General features: G+C 42.4%; 1 pseudogene; it reads left to right on the top strand.

Moving 5' to 3' along the window:
• The window catches only part of LOC129014570 (programmed cell death 6-interacting protein-like), an 88,529-nt pseudogene that overhangs the window by 48,322 nt on the left and 12,264 nt on the right, over nt 1-27,943 (top strand).

The raw sequence follows: 27,943 nt of genomic DNA, 5'->3' as shown, positions 1-27,943 counted from the left end.
GCAAGAGTAAGCTTTGCGAGGGTGGTACTTGAGTGCTAAGAAGTGAGATCCAAGAGATAGAGAGGGTTTGGGTCTCATAGAGCTATGGGAACCAAGGTGAGGATTTTGAGATAGGAGGGAGACATCTGGATTCTGGGGAGGCAAGAAGATCCTCAGGAGACCTTTTGGGATAGTCTGAGTGAAAGATGATGAGGGCTGGTGCAAGAGTGGTAGAAGTGAAGACAGAGATAAATAGATTTAAGATACAACAGGGCAGGGTTTGATAAAGTTGACAGGAATCTTCAATTATTAAATGTAGGAAGTAAGCTAAGAAAGGGATATAATACTTCGAAGGTTTTGGTTTGAGTAAGTGTGGGGATAGGAGTGAAACTGACAGAAATGGGGAAGAACATAAGAACATGTTTTGGGAGCTGCAAATCAAGAATTCTGTTTTGCACGTATTAGGTGTGAGATGTTCATTGTACATCGATATGAGTGTGTCAGATAAACAGTTGGGTAAAAGGCCAGAGTTCAGGAAAGGAGCAGACATGGAGATGAATTTGGAAGTCCTTGTGATATAGATGGTAATTACAGCCACAGTACTGGATGCTAAATGAAATAAAGACATAAGAGGGATTCCAGGACAGACCTGTGGGTCAGCCCATTTGCCTGGGCCTTCTGTTATTCTGGGTTACCTATAATCACTAGCTAAATTTCTTGACATTATTTCTTTTGGATCTTTATGTGTATATTTACCTTTCACTTGATTAAAAAACCTGCAGAAGCTTCGCATGGCACTCACAGGAGGTGAAAACACCTCCTGTAATTTCAGGGCTCTTTGTAAACTGGCCTTCCATAATCTAGCCCTGTTCCATCTCAGTCAATCATCCTGACATCCTCTGTGGATACACTTTCTTGTGTTTGAGCCTGTTATGTGTCTTTCATCTTTTTCTCTTCTCTTAGAGTTGCATTTAGATTCCATTTTCCTCATGAAACATTTCACTTCTTCAGTCCAAACAGACCACTCACATCTCTAAACTATTACTGTAGTTACTGTCTTACATTGAAATACTTACTATTTTTTATTTTCACACATTATAATAAACATGCTTTCTTTTCAATCCTAAAGAAAAGTTATTTGAATCAAATATACACATGGCTTACAATCATACATAGAAAAGCTCAATATCACTGATCATTAGAGAAATGCAAATCAAAATAACAATGAAAAACTCTATATCTAAATGGCCTAAGCATCCTTTTAAAAGACAGAAATGGTTGGAATAGGTTAAAAACAACAAAACTACATGCTGCCTTTAAAAAATGAACTTTAAACATAAATTCACAAATAGTATAGACAAACATGTTTGAAAAAGATACAGCATGCTCATCTAAAAAGAAAGCTGGAGCGGATATATTAATAACAGGCAAAGTCGATTTCAGAACAAAGAATATTGGTAGAGGTAAAGAAAGAAAAATGATAGAATCATCTCAACCGATGCAGAAAGGCATTTGACAAAATGTAACATCAATTCCTGCAAACAGTATTAGAAAGCACCTTCCTGAATGTAATCAAGGACATACACAAATAAAAGCAACAGTTAACAGCAGCTGACATTATTCTTAATAGTCAAAGAATGAATGCATTCCCCCTATGTTTAAAAAAAGATGGATGCCTCTGTTCTATTCAATAGTATTGGAGTTTCTAGCCAATGCAATAAGGAAAGCAGAAGAAATAAAACATATGGAGAATGGCAGGAAGAAGTAAAACTATCTTTGTTTGCATATTATGTGATTGTCTACATAGAAAATCCCATGGAATTTACCAACAGGCTGCCTGGCTTAGTGTTAAAGGCGTGCCCAACACATACCCAAGAGGCCCTTGGCAAAAACTGGGAGACTTTGCTTCCCAGTGTTTAGGGAAATCTCTCCAATAGTTCCTGACTGCTAAGCGAACTGATCCAGGACTTTATTACAACAAAAAATACAGACTTTACAGATTTAGTTCAGAAATAGGACTAAAACAATGCTAAATAATCACAATAACAAAACCTGGGGCAGGTGGGCAAATCTGATTTCCAGAGTTGCCACGTAATTTAAAGTGTCCAGTTTCCAACAAAAATATATTAAGAAACATGCAAGTAAATAAGAATATATGGCCCAAAGGGGTAAAAGCAGTCAGTAGAGAACTGTTGTTGAGGAAATCCAGACATTGGACTGACTAGACAAAGACTAAGTTGGCTATTTTAAATCAGTGACTTCAAAGAGCTAAAGGAAACCATGTCAGAAGAACTGTAGGAAAGTATGAGGGCAGTGTCTCACAAAATAGTAAATATTGGATCAGGAAAAAGAATTAATCAGTTCTAGGCCTAATACCTGGGTGATGAAATAATCTGTACAACAAACCCCCATGACATAAGTTTACCTATGTAACAAACCCGCACATTTACCCTTGAACTTAAAGTTTAAAAAAAAAGAAATAGAAAATATTTTTTTTAAAGAACCAAATAGAAAATCTGGAGTGGACAAGCACAATAACTGAAATGAGAAATTCACTAGATGGGCTAAATAGCAGAGTTGAAGAGTCAGAAAAAGAATTAGGGAACTTCAACTTAGGTCAAGTGAGATTATATAATTAGAGTAACAGAAAGAAAAAGATAATGATTGAAAACTTCCAAAATTTGATTTTTTAAAAACACCAAAAGCTCAACAAATTCCAGAAACGATAAACTCAGAGATACCTCATGATAAAAAATTTGATAGACCCAACATCATACAAAGTATGTTCCCCAACCACAATGGAATAAAATTAGGAAACTGACAGAAGAAAAGTAGAGAAATTCACAAATATGTAGAAATTAACCAACACACTATTCAAAGGACAGTAGGTCAAAAAGGAAATAACAAAGGAAATCAGAAAATACCTATAGATGAAGAAAAAGAAAACACAACAAAACCTATGGGATGCAGCTAAAGCAAGTGCTTAGTGTGAAACACACAGCTGTAAGCACCTATATGAGGAATAAATCACCAACATTTCACTACAAGAAAGTAAAAAAGAAAGGCCAACTAAACTCAAAGCAAAAACATGGAAGGAAATAGTAAAGATTAAAATAGAAGTAAATACATTGGAGAATGGGAAAATGTAGAGAAAATCAACAAAATAATACTTTGTACTTTGTAAAGATTAGGAGAATTGACAAACTTATAGTTGAGACTCACGAAGAAAAGTAGAGAGAGCAAAAAAAGAGAGAGAAGGAAGGGGAGACAGAGCTGGAGAGAGAGAGACAAAATATTTAATTACTACAACTGAGAATAAAAGGACATTATTGCTGACCTCAGATAAATAAAAGGGTTACGAGGAAATAAAATTAACAATGGTATTACAACAAATTAGATAACATAGATGAAATGGAAAAATTGCTAGAAACACAAACTACCAAAGCTGACTAAAGAAGTAATAGAAATTTGATCCATAAATCTATTTTGAAAAAGTTTGGCCGCTTTTTTGAAAAAAAAGAAATATGATCTAATCATTCCGTTCTTAAGGATTTAGCCAAGAACAATATATGTTCATACAAAGATTCATATATTAATATTCATTGCAACTTTATTTTAATAGCCAGAAAGTGGAAACAACCCAAATTTCTATCAGCAATTGAATGGATGTGTTATATTCATACTTACTACTAAGCAATAAAAAAGGAATGAATCATTGATCAATGCTACAGTATAGATGAATCTGAAAATAATTAAGCTGATGATAGAAGACAGAAAAAAGTACACATAATGCATGATTTCACTTACATACATTTTAAAGAATGCAAAATTTCACAGAAAGCAGATGAGCGATTATCTGGAGCTAAAGAGTGGGACAGGGATGAGTGGAAAGAAGGAATTACAAAGAAGCACAAGGAAAGTTTTTGGGGTGATTGAAATGTTTGTATTGTCCTGATAGTTTCACAGTTATATACATAGGCCAACCTATCTATCAAACTGTGCACTTTAATTATGTTCACTTCATTGTATTTCTCTTGTGCTTCAATAAAGCTGTTTAAAAATGACATATGCATGATTTAATCAGTAGCTATAGAAATGCTCTTTTCTGTTGTTGTTGTTTTTGTTCTTTTTTTTGGTAGAGACGGGGTTTTTCCATGTCGGTCAGGCTGGTCTCAAACTCCCGACCTCAGGTGATCCGCCCTCCTTGGCCTCCCGGGGTGCTAGGATTGCAGGCCTGAGCCACTGCGCAGGGCCCAATTTATTAATCAGAAAGGAACAGATCGGCCTGGCTTGGTGGCTCACGCTTGTGATCCCAGGACTTCGGCCGGCCGAGTGCGGTGGATCACTGGAGCCTAGGAGTTCCAGGCCGGCCTGGGCAACATGGTGAAACCCGGTCTCTCTTTTTATTTATTTATTTATTTATTTATTTATTTATTTAGAGGCGGAATTTCGCTCCTGTTCCCTAGGCTGGAATGCAGTGGCGCGGTCTCGGCTCCCTGCTGCCTCCGCCTCCCGGGTTTGGGTGGTTCTCCTGCCTCAGCCTCCCGAGTGGCTGGAATTGCAGGTGTGAACCCCCATGCCCGGCTTTTTTTTTTTTTTTTTTTTTTGCTAGAGACAGGGTTTCTGCATGTTGGTCAGGCTGGCCTGGAGCTCCCGAACTCGGGTGATCTGCCTGCCTTGGCCTCCTGGGGTGCTGGGTTTGCAGGTGTGAGCCACTGCGCCCGGCCCAATTTATTAAGCAGAAAGGAATTGATCGGCCTGGCGTGGCCCCAGACTTCGGACGGCGGAGCGCGGCCGATCGCTTGAGCGTAGGAGTTCCAGACCAGCCTGGGCAACATGGAGAAACCCGGTCTCTCTTTTTATTTTATTTATTTATTTTATTTGAGGCGGAATGTCCCTCTTGTTGCCCAGGCTGGAGTGCAGTGCTGTGGTCTCGGCTCGCCATGGCCTCCGCCTCCGGGTTTGGGTGGTTCTCCTGCCTCAGCCTCCGGAGTGACAGGGATTACAGGCGTGAGCCACCATGCCCGGCTTTTTTTTTTTTTTCCTTCTTTGGTAGAAAAGGGGTTTCTCCATGTTGGCGAGGCTGGTCTCAAACTCCGGACCTCGGGTGATCCACCCACCTCGGTCTCCCGCGGTGCTGGGATTGCAGGTGTGAGCCACCGCGCCCAGCTCAATTTCTTAACCAGAAGGGAATAGATCGGCCTGGCGTGGTGCCTCACGCTTGTAGTCCCAGGACTTTGGACGGCCGAGTGCAGATGATCGCTTGAGCCTATGAGTTCCAGACTGGTCTGGGCAACATGGTGAAACCTGGTCCCTTTTTTTTGTCTTTTTGAGTGGAGTTTTGCTCTTGTTGCCCGGGGTGGAGTGCAGTGGCGCGGTCTAGGCTCGCCGTGGCCTCCGCCTCCTGGGTTTGGGTGGTTCTCCTGCCTCAGCCTCCTGAGTGGCTGAGATTAGAGGCAGGAGCCACCATGCCCGGTTTTTTTTTTTTTGTTTTTTTTTTTTGGTAGAGACAGGATTTCTGCATGTTGGTTAGGCTGGCCTGGAGCTCCCCACGTCTGGAGATCTGCCCTCGTTGGCCTCCCGGTGTGCTGGGTTTGCAGGTGTGAGCCACTGCGCCTGGCCCAATTTATTAAGCAGAAAGGATTAGATCGGCCTGGCGTGGCTCCAGACTTTGGACGGCTGAGCGCGGCCGATCGCTTGAGCCTAGGAGTTCCAGACCAGCCTGTGCAACAAGGAGAAACTGGTCTCTCTTTTTATTTTCTTTATTTATTTTATTTGAGGCAGAATTTCGCTCTTGTTTCCCAGGCTGGAGTGCAGTGGCGCAGTCTCGGCTTGCCGTGGCCTCTGCCTCCCTGGTTTGGGTGGTTCTCCCGCCTCAGCCTCTCGAGTGACTGGGATTACAGGCGTCAGCCACCATGCCCGGCTTTTTTTTGTTTGTTTGTTTTTTGGGTACACACGGGTTTTCTCTATGTTGGTGAGGCTGGTCTCAATCTCCGGACCTCGGGTGATCCACCCGCCTCGGCCTCCCCGGGAGCTGGGATTGCAGCTGTGAGCCACTGCGCGGGGCCCAGTTTATTAACCAGAAGGGAATAGATCGGCCTGGCGTGGTGGCTCATGCTTGTAGACCCAGGACTTTGGACGGCCTGTGCAGATGATCGGTTGAGCCTATGATTACCAGACTGGCCTGGGCAACATGGTGAAATCTGGTCCTTTTGTTTGTTTGTTTTTGAGTGGAGTTTTGCTCTTGTTGCCCAGGGTGGAATGCAGTGGCGTGGTCTCAGCTGGCCGTGGCCTCTGCCTCCCGGGTTTGGGTGGTTCTCCTGCCTCAGCCTCCCGAGTGGCTGCGATTATAGGCAGGAGCCACCATGCCCGGCTTCTTTTTTTTTTTTGGTAGAGATGGGGTTTCTGCATGTTGGTCAGGCTGGCCTGTAGCTCCAGACCTCGGGTGATCCGCCTGCCGTGTCCTCCTGGGGTGCTGGGATTGCAGGTGTGAGCCACAGCGCCCGGCTCAATTTCTTAATCAGAAGGGAATAGATCAGCCTGGGTGGTGGCTCAGGCTTGTAGTCCCAGGACTTTTGACGGCCGAGTGCAGATGATTGCTTGAGCCTATGAGTACCAGACTGGCCTGGGCAACATGGTGAAACCTGGTCCCTTTTTTTTTCTTTTTGAGTGGAGTTTTGCTCCTTTTGCCCAGGGTGGAGTGCAGTGGCACTGTCTCGGCTTGCCGTGGCCTGCGCCTCCCTGGTTTGGGTGGTTCTCCTGCCTCAGCCTCCTGAGTGACTGGGATTGCAGGCATGAGCCACCATGCCTGGCTTTTTTTTTTTTTTTTGGTAGAGACAGGGTTTCTGCATGTTGGTCAGCCTGGCCTGGAGCTCCCCACCTCGGGTGGTCTGCCCGCCTTGTCCTCCCGGGGTGCTGGGGTTGCAGGTGTGAGCCACTGCGCCCGGCCCCATTTCTTAAGCAGAAAGCAATAGATAGGCCTTGCGTGGCTCTGGACTGCGGATGGCCGAGCATAGCCTATCACTTGAGCCTAGGAGTTCCAGACCAGCCTGGGCAACATGGTGAAACCGGTCTCTCTTTTTATTTTATTTACTTATTTTATTTGAGGCGCAATTTCGCTCTTGTTGCTCAGGGTGGAGTGCAGTGGCGGGGTCTTGGCTCACCGTGGCCTCCGCCTCCCTGATTTGGGTGGTTCTCCTGCCTCAGCCTCCCGAGTGGCTGAGATTACAGGCAGGAGTCACCATGCCCAGCTTTTTTTTTGCTTTTTTTTTTTTTTTTTTTTTTGGTACAGACGGGTTTTCTCCATGTTGGTGAGGCTCGTCTCAATCTCTGGATCTGGGGTGATCCACCCGCCTCGGCCTCCCGGTGTGCTGGGATTGCAGGTGTGAGCCACCGCGCCCGGCCCAATTTATTAACCAGAGGGAATAGATCAGCCTGGCGTGGTGGCTCACGCTTGTAGTCCCAGGACTTTGGATGGGCGAGTGCAGATGATCGCTTGAGCCTATGAGTTGCAGACTGGCCTGGGCAACATGGTTAAACCTGGTCCCTTTTGTTTGTTTGTTTTTGAGTGGAATTTTGCTCTTGTTGCCCAGGGTGGAGTAGAGTGGCACGGTCTAGGCTCACCGTGGCCTCCGACTCCCGGGTTTGGGTGGTTCTCCTGCCTCAGCCTCCCGAGTGGCTGGGATTACAGGCAGGAGCCACCATGCCCGGCTTTTTTTTTTTTTTTTTGGTAGAGACGGGGTTTCTGCATGTTGCTCAGGCTGGCCTGTAACTCCCGACCTCGAGTGATCCGCCCGTCTTGTCCTCTTGGGGTGCTGGGATTGTAGGTGTGAGCCACTGTGCCTGGGTCAATTTATTAATCAGAAGGGAATAGATCGGTCTGGCTTGTTGGCTCGCGCTTGTAGTCCCAGGACTTTGGACGGCCGAGTGCAGATGATCGCTTGAGCCTGTGATTACCACACTGTCCTGGGCAACATGGTGAAACCTTGTCCCTTTTCTTTTTCTTTTTGAGTGGAGTTTTGCTCTTGTTGCCCAGGCTGGAGTGCAGTGGTGCGGTCTCGGCTCGCCGTGGCCTCCGCCTCCCGGGTTTTGGTGGTTCTCCTGCCTCAGCCTCCCGAGTGGCTGGGATTACAGGCAGGAGCCACCATGCCCGGCTTTTTTTTTTTTTTTGGTAGAGACGGGGTTTCTCCATGTTGGTCAGCCTGGCCTGGAGCTCCCCACCTCGGGTGGTCTGCCTACCTTGTCCTCCCGGGGTGCTGGGGTTGCAGGTGTGAGCCACAGCGCCTGGCCCAATTTCTTAAGCAGAAAGCAATACATAGGCCTGGCATGGCTCTGGACTGCGGACGGCCGAGCATAGCCTATCACTTGAGCCTAGGAGTTCCAGACTGGCCTGGGCAACATGGTGAAACCAGTCTCTCTTTTTATTTTATTTACTTATTTTATTTGAGGCAGAATTTCACTCTTGTTGCTCAGGGTGGAGTGCAGTGGCGGGGTCTCGACTCGCCGTGGGCTCCGCCTCCCTGATTTGGGTGGTTCTTCTGCCTCAGCCTCCCGAGTGGCTGGGATTACAGGCAGGAGTCACCATGCCCGGCTTTTTTTTTCTTTTTTTCTTTTGGTAGATACAGGGTTTCTCCATGTTGGTCGGGCTGGCCAGGAGCTCCCGTCTTCAGGTGATACGCCTGCTTGTGCCTCCCGGGGTGCTGGGATTGCAGGTGTGAGCCACTGCAGCCCTGCTCAATTTATTGATCAGAAAGGAATAAATCGGCCTGGCGTGGTGGCTCACACTTGTAGTCCCAGGATTTTGGACGGCGAAGTGCAGATGATCGCTTGAGCCTATGATTCCCAGACTGGCCTGGGCAACATGGTGAAACCTGTTCCCTTTTTTTTTTTTCTTTTTGAGTGGAGTTTTGCTGTTGTTGCCCAGGTTGGTGTGCAGTGGTGCGGTCTCCGCTCGAAGTGGCCTCCGCCTCACGGGTTTGGGTGGTTCTCCTGCCTTAGCCTCACGAGTGGCTGGGATTACAGGCAGGTGCCACCACGCTCGCCTTTTTTTTTTGGTAGAGACGGGGTTTCTGCATGTTGGTCATGCTGGCCTGTAGGTCCAGACCTCGGGTGATCCGCCCTCCTTGGCCTCCAGGGTGCTGGGATTGCAGGTATGACCCACTGCACCCGGCCCAATTTATTAAGCAGAAAGGAATAGATCGGCCTGGCATGGCTCTGGACTTCAGACAGCACAGCGCGGCCGATTGCTTGAGTCTAGGAGTTCCAGACCGGCCTGGGCAACATGGTGAAACCGGTCTGTCTTTTTATTTTATTTGAGGCGGAATTTTCCTCTTGTTGCCCAGGCTGGAGTGCAGTGGCGCGGTCTCGGCTAGCTGTGGCCTCCGCCTCCCTGGTTTGGGTGGTTGTCCTGCCTCAGCCTCCCGAGTGACTGGGATTGCAGGCGTGAGCCACCATGCCCAGCTTTTTTTTTTTTTTTTTTTTTTTTTTTTGATACAGACGGGTTTTCTCTATGTTGGTGAGGTTGGTCTCAATCTCGGGACCTCGGGTGATCCACCCGCCTCGGCCTCCCAGTTTGCTGGGTTTGCAGGTGTGAGCCACTGCGCCAGGCCCAATTTATTAACCAGAAGGGAATAGATCGGCCTGGCATGGTGGCTCACGTTTGTAGTCCCAGTACATTGGATGGGCGATTGCAGATGATCGCTTGAGCCTATGAGTTGCAGACTGGCCTGGGCAACATGGTTAAACCTGGTCTGTTTTGTTTGTTTGTTATTGAGTGGAATTTTGCTCTTGTTGCCCAGGGTGGAGTGCAGTGGCACGGTCTCGGCTCACTGTGGCCTCCGCCTCCCGGGTTTGGGTGGTTCTCCTACCTCAGCCTCCCGAGTGGCTGGGATTACAGGCAGGAGCCACCATGCCCGGATTTTTTTTTTTTTTTTTTTTGGTAGAAACGGGGTTTCTGCATGTTGGTCAGGCTTTCCTGGAGCTCCCAACCTCACGTGATCCGCCTGCCTTGTCCTCCTGGGGTGCTGGGATTGCAGGTGTGAGCCACGGCGCCTGGCTCAATTTATTATTCAGAAGGGAATAGATCAGTCTGGCGTGGTGGCTTACGCTTGTAGTCCCAGGACGTTGGACGGCCGAGTGCAGACGATCGCTTGAGCCTTTGAGTTCCAGACTGTGCTGGGCAACATGGTGAAACCTGGTCCCTTTTGTTTGTTTGTTTTTGAGTGGAATTTTGGCTCTTGTTGCCCAGGGTGGAGTGCAGTGGCGTGGTCTCGGTTTGCCGCGGCCTCCGCCTCCCGGGTTTGGGTGGTTCTCCTGCCTCAGCCTCCCGAGTGGCTGCGATTATAGGCAGGAGCCACCATGCCTGGCTTTTTTTTTTTTTGGTAGAGACGGGGTTTCTGCATGTTGGTCTGGCTGGCCTGTAACTCCCGACCTCGAGTGATCCACCCGCCTTGTCCTCTTGGGGTGCTGGGATTGCAGGTGTGAGCCACTGTGCCTGGCTCAATTTATTAATCAGAAGGGAATAGATCGGTCTGGCTTGTTGGCTCACGCTTGTAGTCCCAGGACTTTGGATGGCCGAGTGCAGATGATTGCTTGAGCCTGTGAGTACCACACTGTCCTGGGCAACATGGTGAAACCTTGCGCCTTTTCTTTTTCTGTTTGAGTGGAGTTTTGCTCTTGTTCCCCAGGGTGGAGTGCAATGGCACTGTCTCCCCTCGCTGTGGCCTACGCTTCCCGGGTTTGGGTGGTTCTCCTGCCTCAGCCTCCCGAGTGGCTGGGATTATAGGCAGGCACCACCATCCCCGGCTTTTTTTTTTTTTTTTGGTGGAGACGGGGATTCTGCATGTTGGTCAGGCTGACCTGGTGCTCGCGACCTCGGGTGATCTGCCTGCCTTGGCCTCCCGGGGTGCTGGGAATGCAAGGGTGAGGCACTGTGCCCAGCTCAGTTAATTAAGCAGAAAGTAGTAGATCGGCCTGGCGTGGCTCTGGTCTTCGGACGGCCGAGCGCGGCTGATCGCTTGAGCCTAGGAGTTCCAGATCAGCCTGGGCAACATGGTGAAACCGGTCTGTCTTTTTATTTTATTTATTTATTTTATTTGAGGCGGAATGGCCCTCCTGTTGCCCAGGCTGGAGTGCAGTGGTGCGGTCTCGGCTCGCCGTGGCCTCCGCCTCCCGGGTTTGGGTGGTTCTCCTGCCTCAGCCTCCCGAGTGACTGGGATTGCAGGCGTGAGCCACCACGCCTGGCTTTTTTTTTTTTGGTAGAGATGGGGTTTCTGCATGTTGGTCAGCCTGGCCTGGAGCTCCCCACCTCGGGTGGTCTGCCTGCCTTGTCCTCCCGGGGTGCTGGGGTTGCAGGTGTGAGCCACTGCACCCAGCCCAATTTATTAAGCAGAAAGGAATAGATAGGCGTGGCGTGGCTCTGGACTGCAGACAGCCGAGCATAGCCTATCACTTGAGCCTAGGAGTTCCAGACTGGCCTGGGCAACATGGTGAAACCGGTCTCTCTTTTTATTTTATTTACTTATTTTATTTGAGGCAGAATTTCGCTCTTGTTGCTCAGGGTGGAGTGCAGTGGCGGGGTCTCGCCTCGCCGTGGACTTCGCCTCCCTGATTTGGGTGGTTCTTCTGCCTCAGCCTCCCGAGTGGCTGGGATTACAGGCAGGAGTCACCATGCCTGGCTTTTTTTTTCTTTTTTCTTTTTGGTAGATACAGGGTTTCTCCATGTTGGTCGGGCTGGCCAGGAGCTCCCGTCCTCAGGTGATACGCCTGCTTGTGCCTCCCGGGGTGCTGGGATTGCAGATGTGAGCCACTGCAGCCCGGCTCAATTTATTGATCAGAAGGGAATAGATCGGCCTGGCGTGGTGGCTCACGCTTGTAGTCCCAGGATTTTGGACGGCCAAGTGCAGATGATCGCTGGAGCCTATGATTCCCAGACTGGCCTGGGCAACATGGTGAAACCTGTTCCCTTTTTTTTTTTTCTTTTTGAGTGGAGTTTTGCTGTTGTTGCCCAGGTTGGTGTGCAGTGGTGCGGTCTCCGCTCGCAGTGGCCTCCGCCTCACGGGTTTGGGTGGTTCTCCTGCCTCAGCCTCCCGAGTGGCTGGGATTACAGACAGGTGCCACCATGCTCGCCATTTTTTTTTTTTTTTTTGGTAGAGATGGGGTTTCTGCATGTTGGTTAGGCTGGCCTGTAGGTCCAGACCTCGGGTGATCCGCCCTCCTTGGCCTCCGGGGTGCTGGGATTGCAGGTGTGACCCACTGCACCCAGCCCAGTTTATTAAGCAGAAAGGAATAGATCGGCCTGGCGTGGCTCTGGACTTCAGACAGCCGAGCGTGGCCGATGGCTTGAGCCTAGGAGTCCCAGACCGGCCTGGGCAACATGGTGAAAACGGTCTGTCTTTTTATTTTATTTATTTATTTTATTTGAGGCGGAATGGCCCTCTTGTTGCCCAGGCTGGAGTGCAGTGGCGCGGTCTCGGCTAGCTATGTCCTCTGCCTCCCTGGTTTGAGTGGTTCTCCTGCCTCAGCCTCCCGAGTGACTGGGATTGCAGGCGTAAGCCACCATGCCCGGCTTTTTTTTTTTTTTTTTTTTTTTGATACAGACGGGTTTTCTCCATGTTGGTGAGGCTGGTCTCAATCTCCGGACCTCAGGTGATCCACCCGCCTCGGCCTCCCGGGGTGCTAGGATTGCAGGTGTGAGCCACCGCGCCCGGCCCAGTTTATTAACCAGAAGGGAATAGATCGGCCTGGCGTGGTGGCTCACGCTTGTAGTCCCAGGACTTTGGATGGCCGAGTGCAGATGATCGCTTGAGCCTATGAGTTGCAGACTGGCCTGGGCAACATGGTTAAACCTGGTCCCTTTTGTTTGTTTGTTATTGAGTGGAGTTTTGCTCTTGTTGCCCAGGGTGGAGTGCAGTGGCACGGTCTCGGCTCACCGTGGCCTCTGCCTCCCGGGTTTGGGTGGTTCTCCTGCCTCAGCCTCCCTAGTGGCTGGGATTACAGGCAGGAGCCACCATGCCTGGCTTTTTTTTTTTTTTTTTTTTGTAGAAACGGGGTTTCTACATGTTGGTCAGGCTTTCCTGGAGCTCCCAACCTCACGTGATCCGCCTGCCTTGTCCTCCTGTGGTGCTGGGATTGCAGGTGTGAGCCACAGCGCCTGGCTCAATTTATTATTCAGAAGGGAATAGATCGGTCTGGCGTGGTGGCTTATGCTTGTAGTCCCAGAACTTTGGACGGCCGAGTGCAGATGATCACTTGAGCCTTTGTGTTCCAGACTGTCCTGGGCAACATGGTGAAACCCTTTTTTTTGTTTGTTTTTGAGTGGAATTTTGCTCTTGTTGCCCAGGGTGGAGTGCAGTGGCATGGTCTCGGTTCGCCGTGGCCTCTGCCTCCCAGGTTTGGGTGGTTCTCCTGTCTCAGCCTCCCGAGTGGCTGCGATTATAGGCAGGAGCCACCATGCCCGGCTTTTTTTTTTTTTTTTTTTTTTGGTAGAGACGGGGATTCTGCATATTGGTAAGGCTGACCTAGTGCTTGTGACCTCGGGTGATCTGTTCTCCTTGGCCTTAATAAAGTAGTTTAGAGTTGCTGGTGTTTATATCTGCTTTAGTTCAGAATGAGGAGGCTAGAATTGGTTTGCAAGCAAGTTGAATACTGGCCTTTATTACACAGGAGGCCACCTAAGTACTGTAGCAAGGAGGGCTTTACTTTATGGTACTACTCTTTGGCACAAACATACAAATGTAGTGTTGTTCTGGTTCTCCTAGATTGGTTTGTTGAGTGTGTTTTGTAAGGAGCCTTATTTTGCCCGGTGGTCAATGCCTTGCACATGATGCAAGATCTTGAATTCCAAAGTGATTGAATTCTGTAAGTAATTGGGACCTGTTGTAGATTCTTTGTTAAAAGTTATTTTTCAATTGTGATACAATATACACAATATGCCTTCTTAACCATTTTAAGTGTACACTTCAGTGGTATTAAGTACATTTACATTATTGTGCAAACATCGTCTGGAGAACTCTTTTTCACCTTATGAAACTGAAACTCTGCACAGTAAATGATAACTTCACAGACTCGGGCGGTGGCTCATGCCAGTAATCCCAGCATTTTGGGAGGCTGAAGTGGGAGGATTGCTGGAACCAACGAGTTAAAAACCAGCCTAGGCAACATAGTGAGTCCCTGTCTCTACAAAAGATACCAAAATTAGCTGGGTGTGGTGGCCTGTGCCTGTAGTCCCAGCTACTCAGGAGGTGGAGGTAGGAGGATTCATTGAGCCCAAGAGGTAGAGGCTGCAAGGAGTGTGATTGCACTAGTGCACTCCAGCCTTGGTGACGACAGACTGAGACCCTGTCTCAAAAGAAAAAAAAAACAATTATAATGTCCCATTCTTCCCTCCCCCCTCAACCCTTGGCAACTAGCATTCTTTCAGTCTCTGAATTTAACTGTAGGTACCTCATACAAGTGGAGTCATAGACTGCATTTAAAAAAAATTTCACAACATAATATTTATTATCTTAATCATTTTTAAGTGTACAGTTCACTAGTGTTGGGTGTATTTCACATTGTTGTAAAATACATCTCCAGAACTTTTTCATCTAGCTAATCTGAATTAATGTACTAATTGAATAACAATCCCCCTCCCCCTACCACCAACCCTGATAACCATCATTCTGATTTCTGTCTCTATGAATTTGATTACTCTAGGTAACTCATATAAGTGGAATCATACAATATTTGTCTTTTTGTGACTTATTTCATTTAGCTTAACGTCCTCAAGATTCATCCGTGTTACAGCATATGATTTCCTTTTTGTTTAAGGCTCACTAATATTCCATTGTATGTATATACCACATTTTGTTTATATATTCATCAGATCACAGACACTTGGGTTGCTTTCATGTTTGGCTTTGTGAATAATGCTGCTATGAACATGGGCATACATATATATGTCTTTGAGACTCTGCTTTCATTTTTTGGGGGGTGTATACCCAAAAGTGGAATTGCTGGATAAAATAGCAATTCTATTTTTAATATTTTGAGGACCCGCCATATTGTTTTCCACAGCAGTTGCACTTTTTTTAATTTTTATTTTTTATTTTGAGGTAGGGTCTCTCTCTGTCACTCATGCTGGAGTATAGTGGCATGATCATAGCTCACTGCAGCCTTGAACTCCTGGGCTCTGGTGGTCCTCCTGCCTCCGAGTAGCTAGGACTATAGACATGCACTACCGTTACCTGGCTGTTTAAAAACAATTTTTTTTTTTTGTAGAGATGGGGTCTTGCTGTGTTGCTCAGGGTGACCTCAAACTCTTGGCTTCAAGAGAACCTCCTGCCTCAGCCTACTAAAGTGCTGAGATTACAGGAGTGAGCCACCATGCCCAACCACGAGTTTGCATTCCTGCCAACAGTACAGGAAGGTTCCAGTTTGTCTATATCTTCCTCAATGCTTATTTTCTGTTTGTTTTTTAATAGGAGCTATCCTAAGTGAATGTGAGGTGTGTAGATTTTTTTTTTTATCAGAGTCGGGTTTTAGCCCAGCTTATCTGCTAGCCCTTTTTGAGAAATGTATTTGCATGAGGGAGTAAAGCATAAGGCCAGCTAGGAGGTAATTGCATTGACTTAGAGTTGGGGTAATGAGGAACTGGTTCGATTGTGGTGGGACAATGTGATTTTGAGAGGTGATGGAAAAATGGAAATAATTTATTCAAATTTCAGAAACCGAGAGAAATGACATGAAAATGACTTTTACATTTGAATTTGATTGTAATAGAAATGTGGAAGTAAAGGGAAGGAGAGAAAGAATAACTTACTGTTCTTTAGCATTTTAGGTGATGGGAATATTGTTGTGGAAATAAACGCCTGTAAGGGCAGCTTGAAATATGGGAGCATATGACAGCAAGAAAACAGGTCTGGAAACTTGTTTTTGTGAGAGTCAATAAGATGATACAGGTCATAGTATTTCTCTTTGAAACATTTGTTTTCTTTTGAAAAAATAATCTGATAAATTTTTCCTTCTCAATTTTTTACAGCTCTTGCAAGCTTAGGATATGGAAAGAGCTGTGTGTTGTTCAATTGTGCAGCCTGAGTAGCCAAATTGCAGCAGAACAGAACCTGGATAATGATGAAGGATTGAAAATCGCTGCTAAGCATTACCAGGTATGCGGAAAAGTAGTTACTACAATAATGATCGACACTAAATTGGATTAAGTGGAAAATAATTTGCATTTAGGTTTATAGATACTTCTATGCAACAGATGTTTTTTTAAATGAATGCACTTTTAAAATGAATTGATTCTTACTGTTGAAGCCCTTAGATAAACTGTCTATAGACCAGGTCTGTTATTCCTCATTGTTTTATACGCAGCACCTAGCACAGTGCCTGGCACATAATAGAGGCTCAATAATTGTTGGTTGAAGAAATTATGAAATGTCTGAGATTTTGTCTCTGGCATTTAGGGTAAATCCATTTTAAATAAATGACCTAATTAAAAAAATTTGTACGTTATTTTCATATGTTTTCTTAGAGTGAGACACACTTGAAATTTCACTGATGTTACAAAAATAAAGACAAGAAATTGGCAAGAAAATAAAATTTTAACTTTGAGACTTGTGGAGAGGTCATATTTAAATGTGGTCCGACACATAATGTTCGTAAGTTGCCTAATCTATTTTACGTACTAATCATTTACTAATATGGCATGTTATCTTGTGGCAGTTTTTTTTATTTCATTTATTTATTTATTTTGAGACAGAGTGTTGCTCTGTCACCCAGGCTGGAGTGCAGTATCTCAATCTCGGCTCACTGCAAGCTCTGCCTTCCGGGTTCACACCATTTTCCTGCCTCAGCCTCCTGAGTAGCTAGGACTACAGGCATCCACCACCTCGCCCAGCTAATTTTTTTTGTATTTTTAGTAGAGTTAGGGTTTCACCGTGTTAGCCACGATGGTCTTGATCTCCTGACTTCGTGATCAACCCGCCTCGACCTCCCAGAGTGCTGGGATTACAGGCGTGAGCCACCACGCCCTGCCAGCAGTTGTTTATTATTTATTCAGCTTTTTTTTTTTCGGTTAAAAGAACAGTAAATGATTAGTGATAAGTAATATATATAATCATGTTGTCATTTTATATTTCTTTCTAATTTACAAAGTGTTTTCATGTACATTATTTGACTCTCAGATAAACCTTGTGATGTATGTCATATAATGATAATGTCATTCCCATTTTACATACGAGGAGACTAAAGGTCAGAAGTCTTCATAAAGCAGTCCATTTGGGTTTCAGTAGTTCTGATTCCAAATTTCATGTAATTCCAAATGTCCTTCCACTGTTTCACCCCCAAACCTCCCATGAAATTTGCTTGTCTCAGAGCTAGTCTGCTTTTTCCTGTTGTTTATGTTAGGGGAGAGGTGAGTGATGCTATTCTGAGAAAGTAAAAGGAAAATATACCTTAAGCAAATAACATGCTCCAAATTGTGGCTTGCCTTACAGTTTTGAATGGGCATAGATGACAAACATAATGCATACGCTATTTCTTTTTGAGGCTATACATGGCAAATATTTTAAAATGTGAAAACGAGCCGGGTGTGGTGGCTCAGGCCTGTAATCCCAGCACTTTGGGAGGCTGTGGTGTGTGGATCACGAGGTCAGGAGTTCCAGACCAGCCTGGCCAACATGGTGAATCCCTGTCTGTACTAAAAATAGAAAAATTAGCTGGGTGTGGTGGTGGGCGCCTGTAGTCTGAGCTACTCAGGAGGCTGAGGCAGGAGAATTGCTTGGACCCAGGAGGCGGAGGTTGCAGTGAGCTGAGATTGTGCCATTGCACTCTAGTCTGGGTGACGAGCAAGACTCTGTCTCAAAATAAATAAAATAAAATAGAGTAGTGAAAACGAAGTAAAATGTTATTTAGCTTTTGGTTAACTGTAACTCAGTTAATTGGCATATGAGATTTTAGAAAAGTCATTCTGAATTATGAAAGAAGCATTGCATTCTGTGAGGGTTCACAGCAGGGCACCTGGTATCATGGAACGATAACTGGTGGTATTAGACCTAGGTCCTTGTCTAGGCTGCTTGCCACCCAGAAGCTTTGTGTTGTTGGGCAAGTTCTTTAACCTCTCTAGTACCTCCAGTTCCTTATCTGTAAATGAGAGACTCAGACTTTGATCCACTAGTTTACTAAACAAGTTCAGTTGTTCATTCCTAGCAGATACTCTGGTCTTATAATACTTAATGACTGCAGAAACATGCTGTTCATTTTAATACATTTGACTTTGAGTTTTCTCTGTGTTGTCTATTTATCTAACTCATGACACCTTTTTTTTTCTTTTTTGAGATGGAGTCTTGCTCTGTTGCCCAGGCAGGAGTACAATGGCGTGATCTTGGCTCACTGCAACCTCTGCCTCCTGGGTTCAAGCGATTCTCCTGCCTCAGCCTCCCAAGCAGCTGGGATTACAAGTGTGTGCCACCACGCCCAGCTAATTTTTGTATTTTTAGTAGAGATGGGGTTTCATCATGTTGGCCAGGCTGGTCTTCAACTCCTGACCTCAGGTGATCCACCCACCTCAGCCTCCCAAAGTGCTGGGATTACAGGCGTGAGCCACCGCACCCTGCCAACTCATGACACCTTTAGATCTCAGACTGATTTATTTCTTTTTCTTAGTATAATTTGTTTCATAAAAGCAAAGTTATTTTAGTATTAACAAAATATAGTTGAGATGAAAAATCTGATGGGGAACATTTCACTAGCGAGCTCTGAAGGCCAGACAGAAATCACTAGCAATAGGTAGTAGTGCTGTTCCTCAGAGGACCAGGTGTATGTACTATTTGGGGTGTCCCCTAACTACTAAACTACTATGGCATGTTTAATTATATTTGAAAGATGAATTTGTTTGGGACCAAAGCAAGAGCATTGCAGTACTAAAAATATTTTAATGTTTATCCCTGCCTCTATTCTCATGTTAATTTTGAGGAAGTGTATCTAAAAATAGCTTAATCAGATTGTTCCATTAGTTTACTTTGTTTTTCCTTGTAATTTACTTTTAATCTTTGTTAAATCTCTTGTTACGCTATAGAGTTTTAGAAAGATAACCTTATTGTCTGTAGGTCAGATGTTTTAGATTGGTTTTTCATAATACAAAAATTTAAATGTATTAACTGTTCACTGAGTTAACATTTGAAATGCCTTTTATGTGTAACAGTAGGAAATTAAGTCTTGCTGAGTTCCTATAGATTTTAAAGAAATTCTTTTTCCCCCCTTAGTTTGCTAACGGTGCCTTTTTACATATTAAAGAGACAGTTTTATCTGCCTTAAATCGAGAGCCTACCGTGGACATATCTCCAGATACTGTTGGGACCCTCAGTCTTATTATGCTGGCACAGGCTCAAGAACTACTTTTTTTTTTAAAGCCACAAGAGGTAACTCCAATTTTTCTTTTCGTTGCATGTGAAAAGAAGTGATAAGGCTTTTAAATTAAGAAAGTGGTTAGACTATAATATGTGCAATGTCGAGCTTTCCTTCTTGAACTTGATACATGGATTATGGAAAATTTTCAGCTATCCTTTTCTGAATTTGTAGCACAAATGCACATTTAAGAATGTAGGCTGTGTTTGAAGTCATGAAATGGATCTTTGGTAATTGTCTTTAAACACTCCATTCTGGAATAGTATTTATGTATGTTTTTAACATGTCAAACATTTATTCACAAATATTTATTGGGTACTTACCCTGTGCCAGTCACTGTTCTAGTTTCTGGGTAAACGGAGTTAGAAAACAACCTTACATTTTCGCGACAGGAGAGATGATAAGCAAGAATTAAGTAGACAGGATAATCTCATAAATAATTGCTATAACATTTCAGAAATAATTGCTATCAAAAATAAGAAAGAATTATATGATAGTGGCTGGTGGTATGGTGATGGGATAGGGATGTAGGGGAAGCTGGGTTAATTTTAGATTCATTAGTCAAGAAGGCTTTCTTTCAGGAGGTCCTCTTTAAAGTAGACCTAAATGACAAGAAGGAATGATCCAGGCACAGTCCCTGGCCCTGGGAATGAGGGAAGAAGAATAATTCTTATAAGGCATATAAGTTAGCATGAGAGATTGAAATATGGGCTGAATACATAATATGGGCTGAAATTGAAAATAAGAGGTTAAGTTATCATGTGGAAGAAATAGGAATTGGAATACTTTTTTCTTTTAAAATAACAGCTTATATTGAGATAGAATTTATATACGCTAAAGTTCACCCTTTCTAAGTATACAACATAAGATTTTTAGTATATTCGTAGAGTTTTGATTACCACTATCTTATTTTAGAGCATTACCATCATCCCAAAAAGAAGCTGTGTACCCATTAGCAGTCACTCCTCATTCTCCTTTCCCCCACTGCTGGCAACCACTAATCTATTTTGTCTGTTTTAAATTTTATGCGAAAATGTGATTTCATCAAGAAAGATGTTTTAAGATGTGTGTACAAACGTGTGATCTCAGTGTTTATACTGAGACATGTCAGATTAGCTTATATTTATTTTAATTATAATGGTCAACTTCATATTGTATTCCAGATAAAATGAAAGATGCCATCATAGCTAAATTGGCTAATCAGGCTGCAGATTATTTTGGTGATGCTTTCAAACAGTGTCAATACAAAGATACTCTCCCCAAGGTCAGTTATTGTTTTTATAAACACTTGCTTACTTTGCATGTGAAAATATTTAGACTTTTTTGTGTATAAGAAGCAAGTTGAAACTTATAAAGAAATTTGAAGTTTTAATAGAGTTATCTGAAGTATATAGTAGAAATAGTTTTTTTTTATTTAAGATGCATGAACAATTCTTTTATATTTAGGGATGCTTTTGTCCTTACCTTTTACTAAACTTGTTTTTCCAAGTTAGAACTCTTTCTGGAAAATGTTGACCATCTGTTTTCAATACTTTTATCAAATCAAGGCATTGTGTAGTTCTGAATCATTGGTGATTTGGTACAAGCATGTATACTTGAGCATGTTGATTATTCACAGTTTTAATTATTGTCCTGTTTTCTTAAAGATGAGTCTTGAAGTGCAAAAACAGACATAAAGAAAAAAGGAAAAGAAAACTTAACAAATTCATCTGATACTTTGATTAGAATTCAGTTTTGGCAACAGGGATAAAAAATTGGGCTGCTAATGGACAGCTAAGGAAAAGCAACCATCTTAAACTACATATCACAGGAAGTATAATGTTTTAATGTGAACCTTTCTGAAGTGACAATTGAAAAGACTATTCAGTGATGATCATTTGTTAATGACAAAGGAAATCACTAGTAAATTTGGAATGATTAATAAAGAAAACTTAAAGATGGAGTGAAATATATGTTTCAACTACTTCCTTCAGAAATGTTCAAGGAATTAGTTTCATCATATGGTATCTGTTACATGATTTTTTTGGTAGGGGAATTTATTGATTTATAAGTCATATTCAGGAATCTTTGTACATTAAAAAATTGCAGACAACTTGGGGGTGAAGTAAAAATGCACATAAGTGCATTAACGGTACTTATTACTCAGAAAATGATCAATAAGGAATTAATGTGACGATTCCTGGGGATTTAAGATACACCAAGAACCTAACAGAAATTTGCCCAGGACTCTTGGGTATTAACAGCCTTCCTCTTAAAAAGAGACTTGGGATCTCCTCTCATGTTTTTTTCCTCTGAAAGACCTCACGTTCAGCTGCACAGTGTTCCGTTACATCCTGTTGGGCCATTAGTTCAGTCCTGTCATGGAGAGAAGAAAGTCACCTACAAAGACTTGGAAGCTACCTCTGCAGCATTGCTGGTACTCCTTGAAAATCTCCTGTTTCAGAACCAAGTTGCTCCAGCCTTACCCTGAGAACTGGCATGAGTGTAGTTTGAAATTTAGATGTCTTTTATTTTTTCCTTTTTACTAATAAAGCTCATAAGGTGTTTTCATATTCTAGTTAAAAACTGAAATGTCTGCAAGTAGTGATCCAGGAAGGTAGGAAATTATTCCCTGGGAGACAGGAAAGCACCCAAGGTAGTAATTCAGTTTTTGATTCTCTTACATTTTGTGTTTAGATAGTGATTGTCTAGACTAATTCCTTGGATTTTCTTAATATCATATACTTCCTAAAAGCAGTGAGGTTACAGGTTAGATTTTGACATTTTGGAAGAGCCACTACTAGTATAATTGCTTTCCTGCTTTATGTCTTTGGATCTTTTAAAATTAAGTTTGCCTGGAATTATTTTCAAAACAAATAGGCAAAATAACAGTTTATCATTATCATTGTTCATATACTTAGTGCATTTGTCTATGATATGTTTTTGAGTATGTGATACTGAAATATTAGTGTATCTATGATAGTAAATCATTTTTATATGGCTAAAATCATCTTTAGTAAGAAACCTCTTAGGATATGAATTTAAGTGAGAATTAACTGTCTTTTTTTTTTAAAACATGATGAAACAGTCATCTATAGAGCAACTTCATTGGTATATGTGAGTAATGATGGTTTAGTTAACTCTACAGGCTGGGTAAGGGCTCATAAGAAAGCTTCTAAAGCCCTGTGCTTGATGTTCCTCTGTGAGTGTCCATTCTACTTCTCTTTCTAATAATGCATGCTTTTCTTTCTTTTTGTAAACAAAATGTTGACTTCACGGATCAATTAAAGAGAATTATAAAAGCCTAAATTGGCTTCAGTTAACAATTAAAAAAAACCCCTTCAATTGGAAGAAAAAAATTTAATTCATACATTTCAATCCACACAAAATCATGTCGTCTTCTCTGTTTACACCTAATGACTAACCTTAATCTCTAAGTCATGAATGGGGTGATTGTAATTTCTGTCTTCTTCTCCTCTTTCTTCCTGCATCCCATGTTGTCTGTGGTGGTTTGTGTGGTTGGACTCTCCCCTGGTCAGTATTTTATTTCCAGGAGGTGTTCCCTGTCTTGGCTGCCAAGCACTGTATCATGCAGGCCAGTGCTGAGTGCCATCAGTCTATCCCGGCAAAACAGCACAAGACATTTGGAGAGGAAATTGCAAGGTTACAGGTGAGTCTCTTGGTAATAAATATTTAAGTAACTAACTTGGGTCTCTCTTTTTTTCCCTAGTGAGATTTCCAAGTTTGCCCATAAAAACCTTTCCCATTCATCACCCCATCAGCAGTGACAAGTGATTGTTTTTATCTTTAGACTTTACTGCATGTTTTTTTGAGGTCTCATATTTTATCTAAAAAATTGATGCAAAATTTGCATTCAATTCTCTTTTTTATCCATGTTTATTTTAATGTAAAAATAATTCTAAATTCATTGCCATCTCCAGATTGTTTTTATCTTTAGACTTTACTGCATGTTTTTTTGAGGTCTCGTATTTTATCTGAAAAATTCATGCAAAATTTGCATTCAGTTCTCTTTTTTATTCATGTTTATTTTAGTGTAAAAATAATTCTAAATTAATTGCCATGCTCCAGGAGTATGTGTAGTGTTTAACTTGTGGCCTGGTCTTTGTCTAAACTGGGGCATATACTTCCACAACTTGAGGAGGACAGTGGAGAGATGTGTGTGCATATATATATATATATCTTGTGAACAGCCGAGTACCTTCTATGCAGTTGTGTTCATACTGTTGGCATTGGGGTTATCAGAAACTTGCTGTGACATTATGGCACCTGAGGCAACTTGCCAGCAGGAACAAGAGCTGTTTGTACAAGTTGTTTGTGTTTTGAGTATTGGTAGACAGAGGATAGAAAGATGACTTATGGCATTTGAGTTAGGGAAGTTTAAATATGTACTGATTTTTAGAACATACTATGGATGTCTTGGTTTATTTTGTGCTGTTATAGCAGAATACCACAGACTGGGTAATTGATAAAGAACAGAAATTTGTCACAATTTTGAAGGCTGAGAAGTCCAATATCAAGGTGCTGCCACCTGGTGAGGGTCTTTGTGCTGTGTTACCCGTGGTGAAATGTAGAAGGGCAAGGGAGTGCTAGTGAGTGAGAGAGAGCAAGAGGGAGCCGAACTGCTTAATGAAGCCCCTCTCTTGATAACTAGCCCTCTCCCATGATAATGACATTAATCTATTCATGAGGGTGGAGTCCTCTTGACCTCATCACCTCTTATTATGCCCCCACGTCCCAACACTTTGGGATTGGGAACACATGAACTTTGGGGGACACGTTCAGACCATAACAATGGAAATGTTGTTTAGGAGGTTCAGATTAATTAATTAGCCTTTTCGTGGGAAAACATCTCACAGTGACCAAATCAGAGAAAGACTTTTTTTAAAAAGAGTCAAACCCAGATTTGTCTGGGGCTTCACTTTGATTACAGTAACTTAGATTCATATATAAAAATGATGCTGAACAAGGAATTTGTGGGAAGGATTCTTTTTTTAAGGCTAGCATATTTAAATTATAAGTTTAGTTTCTTTATTTTCTGGTTTCTGGGACTATTAGATTTAAATAAGCCCATATTTAGTCTCTATAAATCAGTCAGAGAAAGAACTCCTTTTGAAATTTAATCTCATTTCTAAGTACCCCTGAAAAAGGAAACTATTTCAAATTCACACAGTGGGAGGGAGGTAAAAACTTTTCCTCAGTTATAGACACATAGATTTTGCAGCTTTAGTTTTACAGCTTTAGTTAAAGGTTAAGGTTAAGACAGATGAGTGTGATGGCACCTGCCTGTAGTACAGCTACTTGGGAGGTTGAGGTGGGAGGATCGTTTGAGGCTAGTAGTTTGAGGCCAGCCTGGACAATATAGTGACACCCTTTCTCAAAAAAAAAAAGTTAACACAGAACACACTCACTGATCCATATTTCAAAGGGCAGTTATTCTTTCCAGTAGGCATGAAATATTTTTTAATTGATTTACACTCCCAAGAAGGCAAACAGAACAGACAAGAAGTTGACCAATAAACCATATTGGCTGTAGTTTGTCACTCAGTAGAGTATAATCCCCCATGATGCTGACAGAGATCTTAGGAGGTCACACTCTTAAACCAACTTTCTAGTTATGGCTACTAGCAAAGAGAAATAACTTATTGGTCCTGTGCAAACCAGAAATGAAAATAAAGTCACAATCAGGAGAATCAAAACAATAGATAAAATGGCAACAAAGGTAAAATTACTGCTTGGAATCACTTCTGGGGCCAAGAAAAGTTGTACCTGTTGCACTTCTTGAACAGTGCAGTTTATGTGGCCCCAGAAGATGGATCTTCTTGGTCATCTTGGTGGATCTTCAAAGATGGTGAAATACAATTTTCAAAAAGATATAGAAAAACACACACACATACACAGATATAAAAACATGACTCACATAGAATGACTACATGTCAAAGATTTATTTGACTCATTAATGAGGGACCTAGCAAGATTGTAAATCTGATTTTGTACAAGTATTGTTATCTTAGTTATGATACTAGGTTGTAGGTATTAAGGAGATTGTCCTTATAGAATACTTGCTGATGTGTTTAGGGATGAGGGCTCATCACGTCTAACTTCAGTTTAAGATAGTCCTGCAATAAAAGAAAAAAAGGTACGTGATTTTGTGTTTGTATGGGAAAGAAATAGATAAAGCAAATGTGGCAAAATGGTAATTGTTGAACCTAGATAATTATTTTGTGAGCTTGAAATTTTTCAAAATTGGGAAAATAGGTATATATAAGGTTATATAGTTCAATTCCTGTTCCTCTTTTTCCCTCTATCCTGTTCCCCCATCCATTATTCCCACTGCCCCATAGTTAATTTCCATTAATTTCTTGTCTTTTTTTCTTTCTTTGAAATCGAAGCAAATATATACATATACAGCACACACGCATTGCACATTCTCACTTCTCATTCTTACTGAAGTGCTGGTATGCTATTAATATATACAGTGTTGTGTACCTTCTTTTCTCATGTAACAATGTATCCTGGAGATCTCTTCATCTTAATTCAGCAATAGGGAGACCATCCTTAGAGCTGCATTGTACTTCACTGTGTGAGCCACAGTTTATTGCTGTCTCCTATTGCTAGATACTTGAATGTTTCCAAGATTCACTATTATAAACAATGCTACAGTAAAAAATCATGTACACAAGTTATCTTGTACTTCAGCAGGTGTCTTAGCTTAGGCTGCCATAAGAACACCATAGACTGGGTGGTTTAAACAACAGAAATTTATTTTCTGATTGTTCTGGAGCCTGGAAATCCAAGGCCAGGGTGCCAGTATGGTCATGTTCTGGTGAGATTTACAGATGGCCTTTTCTCTGTATCCTCATATGTTGAACAGCAAGAGCAAGCCCTCTGGTGTCTCTTCTTGTAAGGGAACTAATGCCCTGTGAGGCCCCACCTCCATGACCTCATCTAAACCCCATTAGTTTCCAAAGGTCCCATGTTCAAATACCATCACATTAGGAGTTAGGGATTCAAAATACGAAATTTGGGGAGCACAGTCCCTTACATAGCAGCAGGTATATCTTAAATAATTTAATAGAAATGGGATTACTGATAGCAAAATATAAATACATCTGTAATTTGTTATATATTTAGATTGTTGATCCACTTGGAATTTATCCTGATGTGTGGTGCTAGGTATGGATCCAGTTTTAAAGTCTTCTTCCAAATGGCTAGCCAGTTGTCCCCACACCATTTATTATAATAGCCTTGTTTACCTCACTGATCTGAGATTCTGACTTTATCACACATTAGATTCATGGTATATATTGGGATCTATTTCTGCTTTTATTGTTTCATTGACTTGTTTATCTGCTCATACTCCAGTTCCATATCATTTTAGTTATACTTTAGACTGTTTTAATGTCTGATAGGTATTATCTCTCGTTTTTTGAATTTTCCTGCCTGTCCTTGCTTGTTTCCTGAATTTTGTCATTTTCTGGATTTTCCTGACTATTCTTGCATATGTTTCTTCATATGAATTTTCTTTCATTTAACTATGACGGAAAATATATATAAAAGTATAGTTGTGTAACTATGATGGTCAGGCATATATAAAAGTATGAATCATTGAATTTCTGTTACCCAACTTAAGTGATTATGAGTATTTCGCTATTTTGTGTTTTAGCTATTTCTCCTTTCCTCCTTATTTTTTTGGAGTATTTTACAACTATCTCATGTATCATTTCATTCTTAAGTTTTTTAGCCTGTGTCTCTAAGAGATAAAGATTTAAAAAAATTAAAGAACAAAAATTTAAAAAATGAATTTTGCTAGATGGGTCATTATCCCAATCTAGCAAAATTAATATTAATATGAATTAGTAGTTAATAGTCATAATCCAGTATTATCTACATGTAGTTTAGTTCTCCCTGATTTTTTTCTCAGGGGTCTTGGTTTGTTCAAATCAGGATCCACACAAAGTCCTCACTTTGCATTTGATTGATATGCCCTCTAAATCTTTAATTTGTAACAGCCTCCTCCTTCCCAACTTCTGTGTTGAGTTTTCTTCACTTTTTCTTGTTCTGTATGTTTTTTACTATGATTTCTGTGATGTCTGTTTTCCCTTTTGCTCCTTGTATAAATGTCTCAGTCTTGCTTTCTTAAATAAATTTATATTTTTCTTTACTTTTGTGAGTTCTGTCACTTCCTGTTTCATATTCTTTTGCTATTTGGCTATCACTCGCTCTGGTTTGGGCCATCCAGTCCTCTGTTCTTTTGGTACTGTCATTGTGTTCTTAAGTGTTTTAGTTTAGTTTAGTTTTTAGCATGCTGTTTTCATCTACTTTGCGGCACTATTTCTTTGGTGAGCTTTCATCGTCTACTGGAAAGATGTACTGCTTGTTTTCAGTTTTTTCCTTATGTTTTTTTTTGTATTGAGAGATGAGTTGCCTTTTCAGTTACTTATGTTTGAATGAGATTGATTTTGCTGGAGGTTCCTCTGTGGGGAAATGGGCAGGGTTAGCTTTACAAGCATCATTGTGTTAAGGGATCCCTCCTAAGGTCCACTTCTCTGGCTCTTAAAGCCTACCCTGGATTAGGAAG

The sequence above is a fragment of the Pongo pygmaeus genome, chromosome 16 (assembly GCF_028885625.2).
Source record: "Pongo pygmaeus isolate AG05252 chromosome 16, NHGRI_mPonPyg2-v2.0_pri, whole genome shotgun sequence".
In the NCBI taxonomy this organism is placed as follows: Eukaryota; Metazoa; Chordata; class Mammalia; order Primates; family Hominidae; genus Pongo; species Pongo pygmaeus.
The sequence above is the reverse complement of the archived record's forward strand: the minus strand, read 5'-3'. Positions and strand labels throughout refer to the sequence as shown.